This window comes from Monopterus albus, unplaced genomic scaffold (genome assembly GCF_001952655.1).
Source record: "Monopterus albus unplaced genomic scaffold, M_albus_1.0 scaffold311.1, whole genome shotgun sequence".
NCBI lineage: Eukaryota > Metazoa > Chordata > Actinopteri > Synbranchiformes > Synbranchidae > Monopterus > Monopterus albus.
Genome location: NW_018128191.1, coordinates 17,152 through 32,894, shown reverse-complemented (window position 1 = coordinate 32,894; position 15,743 = coordinate 17,152). Strand labels below are relative to the sequence as shown.

Genomic DNA, 15,743 nt, shown 5'->3' with positions numbered 1-15,743 from the left:
TAAAAACAGCCTGACTAAACACGTTGCACTATTAATACATCGAATATACAATTAGCCCGTTGGACAAACCTTAAAGATAGCAGGACACAGCTCAACGGAGGAAGATTCACGGCAGCGACCAGCACAAAATGGCGTCTGAAAACAGCGTCACAAGCGACACAAAGGGGAATGTCGAACCAAGGAGTTAGGAGAAATGGCCCAGTAAAGCTGCGGTTGACAGTCCTATGTGCAAAGAACCTGGCAAAATAAGGCCAGGGTGCAGTATGTATGGAAGGAGGGCTCCGGTAGTTTGGACACGCTAACTGCTCTGCTGCTAACAACAACATGACTACCAACCAGCACAAAAATGGCGTCTGACAACAGGGTCTCCCCAGGGGTTATTTAAATCCCTGCATGTGTAGGCGTGGCCAACCCGCCGGTTACAGTGAGTTTGTTATTTATTTTTTGTTTATTTATTTTTTTGTTTGTTATTTATTTTTCAGGTTATTTGTTCAGAATAAGAGCTGTGAAAAATTGGTTTTATTTTACCCCCACGCAGATTCACTCTCACTGCGCATGCTCGCAGACACAGACAAAGAGAGGTCATTTGGAGGACAGACGTCGAACAAGTGCGGAGGCTTTTTTTTTCCCCACAAAGAAGAATAATTGGAATATCACTGGGAGCAAGCAGTAAGTGAACTTATTCCATGAATTGTTTTTATGACGTTTTCAGATAAATGTTCGAGTTGTGTGCTTAATTCTGCGACAGACAAATGCCCTTTAAAGATTAAAAATGGCGTCGACACGAGGTCGGTCGGTCGACGGACGGGACGGTGTTTAACTTGCTAAACACGTGCTAAACACAGATGTTTTATTTGAAACTAGTTTTTCTTGGTCAGAAATGATGATGTTTGACTTTTTTGCAACTTAATTTCATCAGCTCATCAGTGCCGAAACTTAATTGACTGACTGTGCTTTGCTTGCATTTTTAATGATGAAAATCCGAATTGAGATGCATTTCCTAACACTGCACAATGAGATACAGTTTATAAACGTATCGTGGTCCTATTTTTAAGCTGAATTTGTACATTTAGAGCAGCAGAAACTTAAAGGGTACCATCGCATATCGTGCCCTGCAGTGGAATTTTCCACCAGCGAAACCCCCTCCCCTCCCTGGCAGACACACAGACACAGACCATCTCCCAAACTGAGTTATTCAAAGCAATAATGTTTTAATTTATTTTTTTGTATGTGTTGGGTAACTTATTTACTATGAAAAAAAATAATTTATTTATAAATATTTTATAAATAATTAATTACAAATAAATGATACTTACTGTTCAGTATTATGTATCAGATTTATTTGTATTTATTTTCATCAGATATGACCCTGCCAAAGACGAGGAATCAGTGCCCCATTTGCCTGAGGTTCTACGCCGCCATGGCGAAGCACCTAAAAAACGGGCACATGGTGCACAATCCGACAGAGCGGCAGCTCTTGCTCAACCTGGCGAGCGGACGCGTAAACATCAGGAATGAGCGATGTCCAGTCATGGGGTGCGTCTATAAGAGCACCAGGCTGGACCAACACCTCAGGAGCTGCCACTCTGAGCTCAGCGGCGATCAGGTCCAGCACCACCTGCAGTGGGCCCGGAGAACCACCACCATAGGCCTACTGAAGCAGCTCCGGGCAAGTAACCCAGCGGTGCCTCTGGCCTCGACTCTGGACCTGGGGGAGGAGGAGGACTACGTTCAAGATGTGCCTCAAGAGTTGGAAGAGGAGCCCGTATGCCAGAACCCAGACTGCAAGCGCGTGCGACGGAAGGTAGTTGCCCTGGAGGAAGAGCTACGTAAGGTCCGTGACGCTTACCACAGGCAGACCAAAATATTGTTTCCAAGGTTAGTGAGTGAGTGAGTGAGTGAGTGAATTTAATTGCCTGACACTACTGACAAAGTTACATGATTAAGCTTTTTCTTTCAGTGATTTTTCGGGGCAAAAGAGTTGGCAGAGGAGAGCAGCGGGAGGAGCAGGAGGAGCAGCAGGTGGAGCAGGAGGAGCAGCAGGTGGAGCAGGAGGAGCAACAGCAGAGGGAAGAGGAGGAGGAGCAGGAAGAGGAAGAAGAAAAGAAGGAGCAGGGGGAAGAGGAGGAGGAGATGGAGGACGCCTGTTGGGTTGCCTGAGCCCATTGGGGTCAAAGTTTAAGGCCACGAGATGGACGCTGAGATCGGCAAAGCGCATTGCCAACAGGTCACCCAAAAAAAAAAAAAACCAGAAAAGGAAAAAAATATTAGTTTTAGATTAAATAGTTAGTAGTTAGTTCATTAGTAGTAGTAGTATGTTATTAGGGTTATTGGTTGTTCATAGTTTGTAGTGTGCTTTGTTCATAGTAATGGTTCAAAATTGCTTATTGTTGAGAGTGTTATTTATTGTTGGTTTGTTCACTTGTAATAAAATAGTTGTGTTTTGCAATTGAAAACAATCTCTTGGTCATTTGGTGCACCACATCCATTTTAAGTCAAAAAATGCATTGTAACAATTATTTTTTATAAGGCCAATTTTCAAATAGAAGCTAGATTTGGATTTCCAATGTAAAATGGTTTGAACAAAGACAGGAGAAATTTACTCTGTTCCTGTGACATTCGGCAACCCAGAGAGCCCATTTTAGGGGTTTTGCAGTGTCACAGATGAGAGCTGCTAAATGTAACTGACTATTCGCATGAAAATTAATATTAATATTAATTAATATCCGGTCTCACTAGCACCTAGTACGGCCACATGCGCTGCCTGACACGTGCCATGACTTTTGAATGGGAATTTGGTTTAGGAAAATGAATGGAAGAGATACCGAAATGTCAGAGCTTTTGTAGAGGCCCCAGTGGCCATGGTACTCTGTATTTTAAAGACTTTGACATATTTGTGGTCCACTGTTATAAGCTGACAGCTGTCATGCCCCTGGTACTCCAAAACACACCTCCACACAACCACCCCCAGTGTATGAAACACTCTATCCCAAAACAGGCTCTCGTCTGTGGGCAAGCTGATAGCTGTAATGACCCTGGTTCTATTAAAAATTTTTTTTTTAGTTTTTCACACTTTTATGACTATGGAGGCCCTGGTACATTGCTTTTATTAACATTTTGACAGTTTTCTGGCTATGGTGACACCTGGAACTCTGCTAGAGTACCAGGGACTCGGCCGCCTCTGGTACTCCGCCACACATTTGGCACAATTCAGACATTCTCTACATGTCACTGAGTTAAGACAAGTGTCCAGCTTGTTTAATACTCCAGTGCTATCTTCCCATTGACTTGGTGCAACTTTTATTTCTCCATTCTACAGGTTTAAAGCAACCTGCAGCGTTTTATGGCACTGCTAAATAAAGTAATATAGTTAGCTATTTATTTTTCAGGTTATTTGTTCATAATAAGAGCTGTGAAAATTTGGTTTATTGTTGAAAGTGTTATTTTTATTTATTTTATTTTATTTTTATGGCACTTGTAATCATTTTGAACCACTTTTACACATGCAGGGAGCTGCTTTGTTCCTGTGACATTCTGGAACCCAGACACCCCATTTTAGGGGTTTCCAAATGTCTCGACCAATCAGGAGTAGTCATAAATGCAAATTGCACTCAAGGTCAAGGGCACAATAAATGGTAACAGCCCGTTACCACTTGACCCATTTGTCAGCAAAGTTCCTTAAAAATTTAGTCATTGACTAAAAGGTTCCCAAAAGACACACCCTCCCGTCATAAAGTTTCCATCCTGTCAGTAACAAATGAGAACATTTCTGACATTGTCTAAAAGGTTCCTTTCTGACTGCTGACAATCAAGGACCCGCGTTTGACAAAAGGGAACCCATATCCGATACGTCAGGTAAGTTCCGTTCTGTCCATCAGAAAAGTTCCCGAAAGACACGGATTTGCTTCACCTGGTGGCCGAAAAGTGAACTTTGTCAAATGGGAACCCTGACCCCAAACTTTGGAATTTTGTAGCTCGGAGCACGAACGAGCCAGCCGCAAAGTTGCGAGACCCTGCAAAACTACCGAAAAAGCTCTACGAAAATGACTGGTCCTGCAATTTTTAGCGGCCCCGCTTATGCCCGTTAGGATGGATCAAAAAGTGGACCTCGGTTCCCTAAAGCCCCATTCAATGGGGTCCCGAACTGTCAGGGGACCCTATGGGGCAGACAGTCAGTTGGTGTGAAGAGGTACCTCTCCAGAGAGCCAGAATCAGGATGTTTCTCAGCCAGAGTTTCATGTCTGCAGTGTCATGTCATTGTCTGTCAACAGACAATTTGTTAACGGTTCATTTGTATTTGTAAATCTGCCTGTAAAAGAGTCAGTGCCTCACCAGCTGTCAACCTCACCGCATGTCACTGTTTTATTCATAGGGTTGATCTTATCTGAACTCGGCTGTGAGCTGGTTAACAGCTGCTCTGTCAGCTGACCTGCAGACAAACCACAAAACCTAAAGTTATAAGATCTAGAGAAACCCTAAGGAAATCTGCTTTTACTTTTAAAACATTTCTTTGTTATCCACCAACTATTAAACACTCCCCAGTGAGCCCGTATCTCTGAGGCGACTTGATGGGATGAAGCTTCGTTTCGTCAGGGGACTCAGATACCAACAAAGGCTGTGTCAGACAGTTGAAGGATTGCAGATTCAGTTAAACTTCAGTCTCATTTCGACCACTGCACCTTCACCCTCTCTGCTTTACCTGTTACCTGGAGGGTTTATGTGCTAAGGCTTGTCTCAGACCAGTTGTTATTCAGTGAAAGTAGAAAAGGAAACTCTTGACAACCAAGTCTATACAAGAGGTCCATGATCAGACTCTACTGGCCATAAACAGAGGCACAGTGCTGCAAGATGTAGGAACCATCTTAATAAAGTCAAATTCCATCTGTGTCCTTGGGTGTTATCTTAGTTGCACACCTGAACCTCTGACAAACTATGTGACAGCTTCAACTGAACGCCAGAAAGAAAATGAAAATGTTTTTCCAACAATTGTGGCTACAGGCAGTGAGGAGACCCGGCAAACCTAACATATGTCTGGTGTGTGCAGCTACCTGAAGATCTACAACGAGAGGGTGAGGGACCTGCTGAGGAGGAAGTTCACTCAGACCTACAACCTGAGGGTCCGACAGCACCCCAAAGGTGGACCATACGTAGAAGCTGAGAGAGCTGGGCAGGGGGTGGTGTGCAGGGCACAGTGTAGTGGCTCCTGAGCTGCATTCATGTTAGTTTGTGCACTTGTGTGTAATTATTGTGCATGGATTGGTGTCCAACCATGGATTCACAACCACCTGCTGGAGTGCATTCAGCTCAGCTCCTTTCTCTCATCAACAGCCTCCCATAGCAAATTTCGATGCAGTGATATGTGAATTACAAAACCAACAGCTGAAATTCCTACGTTGCTTTGTAAGTAGTGACTGTTAGCACATTCACATTGTGGGGACTCGGCCACAATCACTGAATTTTAGGGGTCAACATGGTTTAAGGTCAGGGTTAGGCAAGTAGTGGTTATGGGTAAGGTTAGGATAAGTCTACAAAGTGTGTCAAGTCAATGTAAAGTCCTCACAAGGAATGAAAGCACAACATGTGCAGTGCCACCATAGATCAGACTTGTACTGCTGTCATGACTCCAGACTGTCAGTCAGTCAGTTCCTGTTAAACCTGGAAAACCTTGAAGCTGCACAGATCCAGTAAACTGACGTGGTTATTGGCTGAGTCCTGAGGTGCAGCTGAACACGGCTGGTGGGAAAGCTCTCTTACTGTACAACGGATCCTTAACGGTTTGTTTTGTATCAAAGTCAGGCCTGTGACATAGATACAAGAGCTGTATTACAATGTTTGGCAAATACTGTTCACAAGGTTAGTTTCAGCTAATGACAGTGGGTTTAATGACAGGTGACCTGCTTGGGGAATGTGGTCACAGCTGAAGGTAAATCCTGATCCCCACAATATATACTGTAGAAGCCATTTAAAATATTCCAAAAAGCAGGATAAAGTCATGTTTTTAGAAATGACGTCATATTGAAAACTAAGGAATTCCACTCTACATAAAACCAGAGGTACCACTGAGATGTTTAATCCATGGAAAACGACCAACAGACCGACTGCACGCTAAAAAGAACGAGCACCAGGACTGACCAGGCAGAAGAAATGTTCACTGCTCTGACAATAGCCCTATAACATAGTGTAACTGACTCTAGGCTGCCTGACAACTCAACACACACAGTCAGAGAGCTTTTATTTTAAAGCAGCAGATTGTCTGAGGGAAGAAGAAAGCTCAGCTGAAAACACTCCCTACAGAACGCTGACTGGGAACTGTTTGGGGACGGATCTGCACCATGCACTGGTGATTGCACGTGGGTTTGCAGTGACAACTCTACAAGAAATATCTCACTTCTCACTTTTCTGGATGAGCAGCTGAACTAATTGGACTCTCAGAAGTTTGTAAAGTGGCCAAAAAGCGAGTCAGTCTTTACCTCACAGAATAAGCCCATATTAATATCATGTTAGGCTCTGTCTGGCTGGATGCACTTCTGTTACCACCTGCTGTTGTTGTTGTGAAACGGTGATACACATGACAAATGTGATGCTGTTTCTCTGGGTTACGCTGCAGGAGACACTGCTGCTGAGGCTGCTGTCACAGTGACTCTGCTTTCTTTTTACAGAAGCTGCTTGTTTCCCCAAATACAGCGTCAGACGTTGCTGGTTGACCTCACAACCCTGCAGTTACTTCCTGCCCCCCAGGAGCGTGCACTCTGGGCACGGTCAGCAGCTAAATTTATCAACTCTGTGTGGAGTGGGCCTGGTAATAAATTGTGTTGGCCACGTGCACTCTTCCCTTTCTTAGCTAAGACCAGATCTGGAAGAGCTCACATGGACAAAGGGGGCAGGCAGACAAGGGTTCATTTTGTTTAATCTCTGCACAGAAACTTTGTCAAAGTGTGATTTGTTCAGTTAACGATGCCTCAGAGGCTTTTCGAATGCCACCTGTAGGACGTCCACCACCTGACAGACCATCTGATGACACAGTGGCAGACTTTGTTAAGCTGAAACCAGGTGAGGTAGTGAAGTGCTGCTGGATGTGTATGTTCAATAAATATGATGAATGTTTCCCCACAGCTAAACAAGATGCAAGTGCAGTGGCAAAGGTGCTGCTGACTGAAATCCTCCCAGGCTGGGAACTCCCTCAGTCCTCAGCTGTGACAAGGGGCTTGGGTCTGTGAGCCAGGCACTGAAGGAGGCTCTGCCATCATCGGCTACAGCAGGGCTGCACAGCCTGAAAGCAGGCGACTGGGTACTGATCAGAGACTTTAGGAAGAGTCCAGAGCCCTGTGACATCTCATCTGCTGTGCACATCCACTACACCCTTTCCTAAACTGCTCTATGCCTTTCTCGAATGAAAATTTTAATCTATACACTGACCCTGATTGTTTCCTCACTTGAAGACACATTGTCTGCTAAAGCAGCATTTGAGCAACAACCTGTTATGCCACCATATGTATGTAAGTGTCAACACCTTTAGCTCTGACTCAGGATGCTTTCACTGCAGGAAAAACAACATCACACTTTTAACTTGTCACTTAAGGATGTGTTTACTTAGACCATGAAGAAGAGTAGTCACTGATGTTTGGTCCATTTCTACAGACTTCGTTGGGGACAGACTATGACCAGAAGAGACAACTGTGACATCAAAGTTGATTTTATTCATATAGAATCTTTATATTCAGATATCATGTTACATTTGATGTAATATTCATATTTATCTGTACATATTTGTCCCTATATACACATACATGTGTTTCTGTGTTTGTACTACTGAGTATGTCTGCAGAACAGGTTAGACTTGTGGCTCGGGAAGACGGCTCATCATTTTTCTGGCTGTTAGATAAGGAGTGGACGACCTTCATTCTGCTATTTTTGCCTGTTCAGGGCTTTCTGGGATTCCCTTCAACTTTCTTTAGGTGCTACTGAGATACAACTGGAGATGGGTAAGAGTCAGAGGGAAATGGACTAGAGGTCTCTGGCTAAGACTTTGCAGACTGATCAACCTAATTTTGGACAAAAAGACTAAATAGCATGACACAGGCTGAGCAGTGGGTGGCAAGGGGTTTCCCTAGACACAGGCAGTTACAGCCTGAGTCATTTACACTAACTACACAATGAGTGGAAACAGAAGGAACGGCCAATGCAACAATGTCCAAAAGGAATAGATATAATTTATGGCTGCTTAGAAAGCACACAGCATGTGATGAGAAGGCAGAGAGGAAAGTAGATTAAAAACACCAGTATGTAGCAAAGGAGCAGGTAGAGAATTAGAGGAAACAAGGCAAAGTCAGGTTAAACTTTCTGATGACATGTAGGCAACAACAAGCTCATCCCATTTATAAGCTTATTTACAACAATTAAAGAAGATTTTCAGGGAAAGAAAAATCCAGGGACAGAGGAAACTAAATCTATTAGTCTCTCAGTGTGTGACGTCTGTAGGAGATCCCGACCCGGACTCGGCTCCATCCAGAAGATGATGCGCAGTCCACAGAAGCACAGAGAGTGGACAGGATTCACCCAAGGAGACAACAGCAAGACGGGAGCCACAAGAACCTCTGCTGCTGTTAGACCTGCTGACTTCTCACAGCACTGAGGCCTCAGCACACAGAGGGAACATCCAGTGGCTACACGATGCATCAGAGATCACTGCTGAGGTGAACAACAGGAGGAAAATATTGTGGGATAGATATCTGATCTCGACAGATGAGCGGGTGATGAACTACCACACTCCCTGACTGAGGTCCACACAAGTGGCAGTAAGCTGCAGGAGGACGTTGGGGAGGACAGATCCACAGCTGGACTGAGACCTGAAATAGTCTCATGGGAAAACTCAGTGTGAACTATGACACAAGACGCCTAGAAGACTTTAAAATTCATGTTGGGAAAGTGACGGACAGCCCTGGATGACCTGACCGAGGAGGAAACAGGATGCCAAGCCGCTGCCTGAAGTGCTAGTCATCTCTGGGCAGTGGCGACTCTCTACGCTGCATAAAGCATCGAAGATGAAGAAGACATTACTACATCTGGACCCGCCGACTCCCTGTGCTGCAGACGTCCACTATCAGCTGCTTTCTCCTGACACACACAAATTCCAGGACACAGTCACAATAGTTCCATGGCCAGAAGTCGACAGGACGGCAGCGCCAACGTCTCCTTATTGTTCACATCTGCACAGGCCTTTGTTATTGTGGGTTTCACTGACTCAGTAATATGCTGTTTATGTCGTAGCCTAGGTTTTGGTTATGTTTGATCATTTGTTGGTACTTTTATATATCATGGTATTTGCGTTTTTACTTATTTTACTGTGAGGATTTGTTAGCACCTTTCTGGAGAAACATGGCAGTGACTTTACAGTCACTGAGGGGGAGACATGTGGGAGACCAAGAGGGTTACGACACCAAGTCTTATTCTCATGCCTGTAGGCTTTAGATTTAAGTTCATTTCACTTAGATTTGCTATATTTGACTTATGTTACCTGTTATATTTGTACTTATTTTAACTGTGAGATTTGTTAGAACCTTTATGGAGAAACATGGCAACATAGTGTTTTTTTCACAAGATCTATGATGACTGGTGACAGACTCTGGTGAAACAGTTCCTGGTCCAGATTCAGACTGAGCAGGAGTTTCTCCAGCAGCCGATGCAGAACCGGTCTAGACTGTGTGCCCATAAAGTGTGTCCGAATGGACTCCGGCTTCTGTTCTGCTGGGACACTATGAGTCGTCGCTGGGAAACAGAGCTGAAGAGGAACAAGACAAGAACACATCAGTACTGATCTGTTGGTGACATGTTGTGTTATTGCTGTGAATGGGAAAAGGAACTAATGAGTCCAGCTATCAGAGAAATGCAGTGGAGTAAAGTAGCAGCAGCTCAGACTGCACTTCTTGTGAGTCCAGGACAGGAGGAACTGGACTCAGTGCCTTTCCACCACTGGTTCCAGCTGCATAGTCAAGTCCATGGAGTCACGGCCACATGTTCGGCCGTCCACACACTCAGAGGACGAGGACACTTGGACTGGATCCAGTAAGAGACCAACTGGCAGGTCAACTGGTCTGAAGGTTTACTGTCATCCGATTGGTTCAGCCGTTCTGCTGTCGTTGTGTTTCTTCTTCTCATTGATGAGATGGTTGATCAGGATCTTTGTCCATCTTCAGCCGAGCACAGGTGTCTGGTGCAAGTCACTGTCTGTGGTTTCTTGTCACAGCTGGTTGATTTCTGTTCCAGTGTCTTCAGGACATGTTCACATCCCTTCACTGTCTGCACTTTACTGTCCTGTGCATTCACTGTCAGCTGATACAAAGAAACGTGAGGACGTTTCCACTGTTGCAAATCAGTCGACACTTAATAACCCAGAGGGACACAGTGAAAACACGGTGACACTGGTGTAAAAGAGAAAAACCAAAGCTGAGGTCTCTAATGTACAAAAGTACCCAGAGCCTTAACCCAGGACTCTGTGGGACCCCCTTTGGTAGCAGGTGCAGCTCCAGGCTTCTCAGCTGAGTCTCTACCAGATGTGCACACCTGGATTTGGCCACTCTTCCTGCAGATCCTCTCAGGCTTTATCAGACTGGATGGGAAGTGTCTGTGAACTCTTCAGGGCTCTGCACAGATGTTCTCTGGGCTCCATGTCTGGACTCTGGCTGGGCCACTCAGGGACAGTCAGAGCCTGAGGCCGCTCCGGTGTCCAGGCGGTTAGCTTCAGGCCACTGCAATGCTGAAAGGTGAACTGTTGGCCCGGTCTCAGGTTTTCTTCCAGGACCTCTCTGTGTCCGGCTGCGTTTGTCCTTCCCTCAGTTCTGACCGGTCTCCCTGTCCCTGCTGCTGAGAAGCCCCCCACAGCAGGACGCTGCCCCCACCGTGCTTCACTGTAAGGACGGTGTTAGCAGGTGATGAGCAGAGCCTGGTGTGTGTCTTTCTAAACTCTGTCCAGTCGGCCCAGTTTGCCACAGGTGGATCCAGTCTGGTTCTAGACACGTCAGTGAGGACGAAGCAAACAGGAAGCAGCTGAGCACAGTTTGGAGCTGCAGCAAAGGCTCGGAAGACTTTTGCACAGAAGAGACCTCAGTCTGTGGTTTTTAATGACTCAGCAAACGTTTTTAAAAACATGTTTCACTTTATGGTCATGAGTTACTTAGTGTTGATGTAAAAATGGCGGTTTGACTGATTTCACATTAAACCTATAGCACAACAAAGTGTCAGACAGCGAAAAGATCAGAATCCTGTCTGCAGCCAGAAACCAGTCAGTCTGTCGGGTTGTTAATCTGAAGCCGCTCTGACAGAATCCACGGGGTCGGAGGTTTGTGAGGGACTAACAGAGGTGGTCCCTGGAGAAAGAGTCTCACTGCGGACAAACACTCTGCCCCAACTCTTCCCCGGCACCACTGTGGATTTACCTTCACACCATGACCACTGAGAGTCTCCGGGATACATCACTACCAGCCTCTTCACCGTGCGCCCGACCCACACACACACGCCTCCATGATATAAAGCTGTGAGAGGCCTGTTCACACAGGGCAGGGCTACAGGGCGGCTGGATACTGGCCTGACTGACAAAAAGCTGTCTCTTTGGAGACCCTCAGTTGGCCAGGTCATGGTTGATCCAAAGGGCTGGAGTTGGACCCTGGACTTGTTCCGGTCCTTGAAGAGGTTTCAGCTCTCATCCCAGAAGCGTCTTCAGTTCTGACCGACTGGTGGGGAATCCCAGATTCGCACAGATCCATGTGACCAGGTCATGAGGCTCCGGCTGAAGCAAGCAGTCAAGTGCAGCATTACATCAGAAGTACTGTGGGATTTCTCCTGAGTCTCAACCTTTCAGCACTCACATGAGGAACCTTCAAGATTCTGAGGCCTTAAATTTGAGCAGCAGATTCTGGACCTCTTGGACTTAAAGGATCTGTGGACCCCCTGGAACCAAACACAACCTGTAGCTCTTTAAGACGTGAGCGCAACTGGTTTCCAGAGGTCAGATACAAATGTCACTGATACAGATTGTTGGGGTGAAATGACCTCAGGCTCATTTTAAGATCAGTTTATTGATGATGGTTTGATGAAGAGGAGACACTGTGTCACTACTCACATGATTTGTCTATGGAAGATTTAACTTCACCGTCCAAGTTGTACCTGTAGGAAGAAAGAGAGCAGTTAGTGAGAGGAACTAACCAGCTTGTGTCTGAGTGAGCCGTATTAAACCTGACAGTGATGATCCAGATCATCAGTCTCAGCAGCTGATCATGAACTGATTCTCTATCAATAAGCCTGATCAGCAGCTCAGCCAGATAACTGTGGCTTCACTTCCTCTGTGTGAAGTTCAGGATTTGACTGTCAGTGTCCTGATGTTCCAGCTGCTGCACATCCTGTTTATTTGAGCCTTCACTGGGCACACGTACACATACGGCACCGATCCAAAGTTTGGACACACCTTCTCATTGGCTGCTTGTTTCTCTGAGTTTCTACACTGGAGACTCTGACTGAAGACGTCAGCAACATGAAACAACACATGTGGAACAATGTAGGAAGCAAAGCCATGTTCCAGCAGAACAGGGCTCATGGTGCCACTGTTTGCCTTGATGCCAGCAATGCACACTGCTGGACACGTGGAACAAGCCGCTGAGCCAAAGCACATGTCCAGGCTCTGTGAGGGCTGTTTGACCAAGGAGGCTAATGGAGGTTGCATCAGGTGACACGGTTTGGTCCAAGTCAGGGCGCAGAGTGAAGGATGAGCAGCCAGCAAGTGCTTAGCATATGGGGGAACTCCTTCAGACTGCTGGAGAAGCATCGAGCCGCCTCCTTCATGGAGCTAAGAGTGTGCACAGCTGCTGCCACAGCTCAGCATGTCCACTCACACATTCTCACATAGGACACATGGTGTTATTGGGTCAGATCAGCACAAGAGGCACTTTCATAGTCATCATGTCACGCATTCATTACACAACACGTGCTGTCTGTCTTCTAAGTGTGTGCATGTGAGAGTGTGTGAATCCTAGATCGGCCAGGCAACAGCTCTTAGCTCTTCCAGATGTATCAGCCATGGAGAAATGACAGGGCCCAGGTTCCAGAGACCAGAGGCTTCTACCTGTTGTCTCTGTGTGGACATGTGCCACAGTGCTGTTGAGCTTAACATTCCCTTAGATCTCAGCAGCAATGACTTCATGAGCTTCTTCACAAGTAAAATCACAACTATTAAAGAAAGAATTGGTCAAACCCCTCCCACAGCTCTCACGGATGTGCCATCTACTACAGTGGCTTTAGAAACATCTGTAAGACCTCATTTATACTTGGACTACTTCTCCCCTATAGATCTCTCTGAGTTGACCTCAACAATTGCTTCATCTAAATCATCAACATAACCTCTACTCAAAAAGCTTACTCTTGACCGAGGTGTCCTAGCTAATTATATACCAATATCCAATCTCCCATTTATTTCCAAAATCCTTGAAAAAGCTGTTGCAAAGCAGTTATGTGACCACTTGCACAAGAATGATTTGTTTGAGGATTTTCAGTCAGGATTTAGAGTCCATCATAGTACAGAAACCGCATTGGTGAAAGTCACCAATGATCTTCTCCTAGCCTCGGACAAAGGACTTGTCTCCATACTTGTCCTCTTAGATCTCAGTGCTGCTGAGGAGCACCAGAGTGCTGTACAATAAAAACACACAAAACAGTAACAATGACTATAAAACAGATAAGGAAATACTAGGATGCTAGACCAAAGCTAAAACATAAAACAAGTTAGGCCTCAAAAGCCTGCTTCAAAAAGTGGGTCTTTAAGGCCGACTTAAAGGCCACTAGTTCGCTTTCCGCCCGTAGTTCTACCGGCAGAGCATTTCACAGTCTGGGGCCAGAAACAGAAAAGGAACAGTCACCCCATTTCTTATAGCGGGATCGTGGGACCACCAGTGACAAATGATCAGCGGAGCGGAGAGCTCTCTGTGGCACATAAATTGCCAACAGGTCAGATAAGTAAGATGGTGCGAGGCCATGAATAGCCTTAAAAACAAACAATAAAATCCACAATTTAATTCTGAATTGGATTGGAAGCCAGTGAAGAGCACGGAGAATTGGGGAAATATGAGCAAACTTGGGGGCGTTAGATAGCAACCGAGCTGCTGCATTTTGGACTAGTTGTAGTTTTTGAAGCAAGGTCTGGGGAACTCCAACATACAGAGCATTGCAATAATCTAACCGTGAGATAATAAACGCATGAAGAGCTTTCTCCAGATCTCCATGTGACAAAAAAGGTTTAATCTTAGATAAGAGTCTTAGATGGTAAAAACACGACTTAACCACTGCCCTAATCTGTTTCTCAAAAGTAAAACCACTGTTAAGAATTATACCGAGATTTTACCGTATCAGATAGAGGGAGAATGAAATGCAAAGGTTAACAACATCAGGTGACGGGTCTGTGTCTTTTCCTGCTCATCTTTCCAGCATATATGGCCTACATGATCTGTCAGTTCTTCCACATGGACTTCTGGCTTCTAATCATCATATCCTCCTCCATCCTTACCTCACTGCAGGTAACACACTAGCACATAGCAGCTCACTTCTTTTTCTTTGGTTTATAACATTAAATCACAATGTGTGTAGTTACTCTTTATTTGTAGAGACATAAAAGAAATGTGGTGTGTAAAACTCTTTTCTACTCTGCCATAATATAAGGATAGATGGTTGTGTACTGTAACCCAAGCTTCTGAGAGTATAGATGTAGTCCTCTAAGAGCTGTCACTGTTGTGGTACACAGAAGTTAAATACACCATACTGAAAATGTAAGAAATCTGCTGTCTAAATATATAGATACTTTAGATGACATAGCTCCCACCTCCAATACTACTGTGAGGAACGTGGGAGTCATTTTTGACCAGGATATGTCCTTTAAATCACACACAAGTTTCTAGAACTGCCTTCTTTCATCTGCGCAATATTGCGAAAATCAGGAGCACCCTGTCTCAAAGTGATGCTGAAAAACTGGTCAATGCATTTGTTACTTCCAGGCTGGACTACTGTAACTCTTTACTATCAGGATGTCCCAATGATTTGCTAAAAAGCCTCCAGTTAATCCAAAATGCTGCAGCCAGAGTACTGACAGGAACTAGCAAGAAAGATCATATCTCTCCCATATTAGCTTCTCTCCACTGGCTCCCTGTAAAATTCAGAATAGAATTTAAAATCCTTCTCCTAACATACAAAGCCCTTAATGACAAGGCTCCATCGTATCTTAAAGACCTCGTAGAGCCTTATCATCCTAACAGAGCACTTCGCTCTCAGAGTGCAGGTTTACTTGTGGTTCCTAGAGTCCACAGAAGCAGAATGGGAGGCAGAGCCTTTAGCTATCAAGCTCCTCTCCTATGGAACCAACTCCCAGTCTCAGTTCAGGAGGCGGACACCCTCTCTACCTTTAAGATTAGACTTAAGACGTTCCTTTTTGATAAAGCTTATAGTTAGGGCTGGATCAGGTGACCATGAGCCTTCCCTTAGTTATGCTGCTATAGGCCTAGGCTGCTGGGGGGCCCCATGATGCTCTGAGTTTCTTTCCCCTCCCCTCCTGCTCTGCTCTCCTCTCCTCTCTCTCCCTATGCTTCTATATGCCACCATTACACATTACTAACTTTGTGTCTCCTCTCTCCCATAGTGTGTCCTCTCTCTCTCCCTGTACCCTTCTGCAGGTTGCCCTGGCCCTGGAGCTCTATGTCTCTGACGAGCAGTCA

The 15,743-nt window shown here is 45.2% G+C and overlaps 1 long non-coding RNA gene across 1 annotated transcript; it reads left to right on the top strand.

Annotated features, from left to right (window-relative positions):
- The first annotated feature begins 6 nt into the window (after window positions 1-6).
- On the top strand, window positions 7-1,255 carry LOC109973936 (uncharacterized). The gene is made up of 2 exons (XR_002276898.1): window positions 7-424; window positions 539-1,255. It is a non-coding gene; the product is annotated as an uncharacterized LOC109973936 (long non-coding RNA).
- The last annotated feature ends 14,488 nt before the right edge of the window (window positions 1,256-15,743 follow it).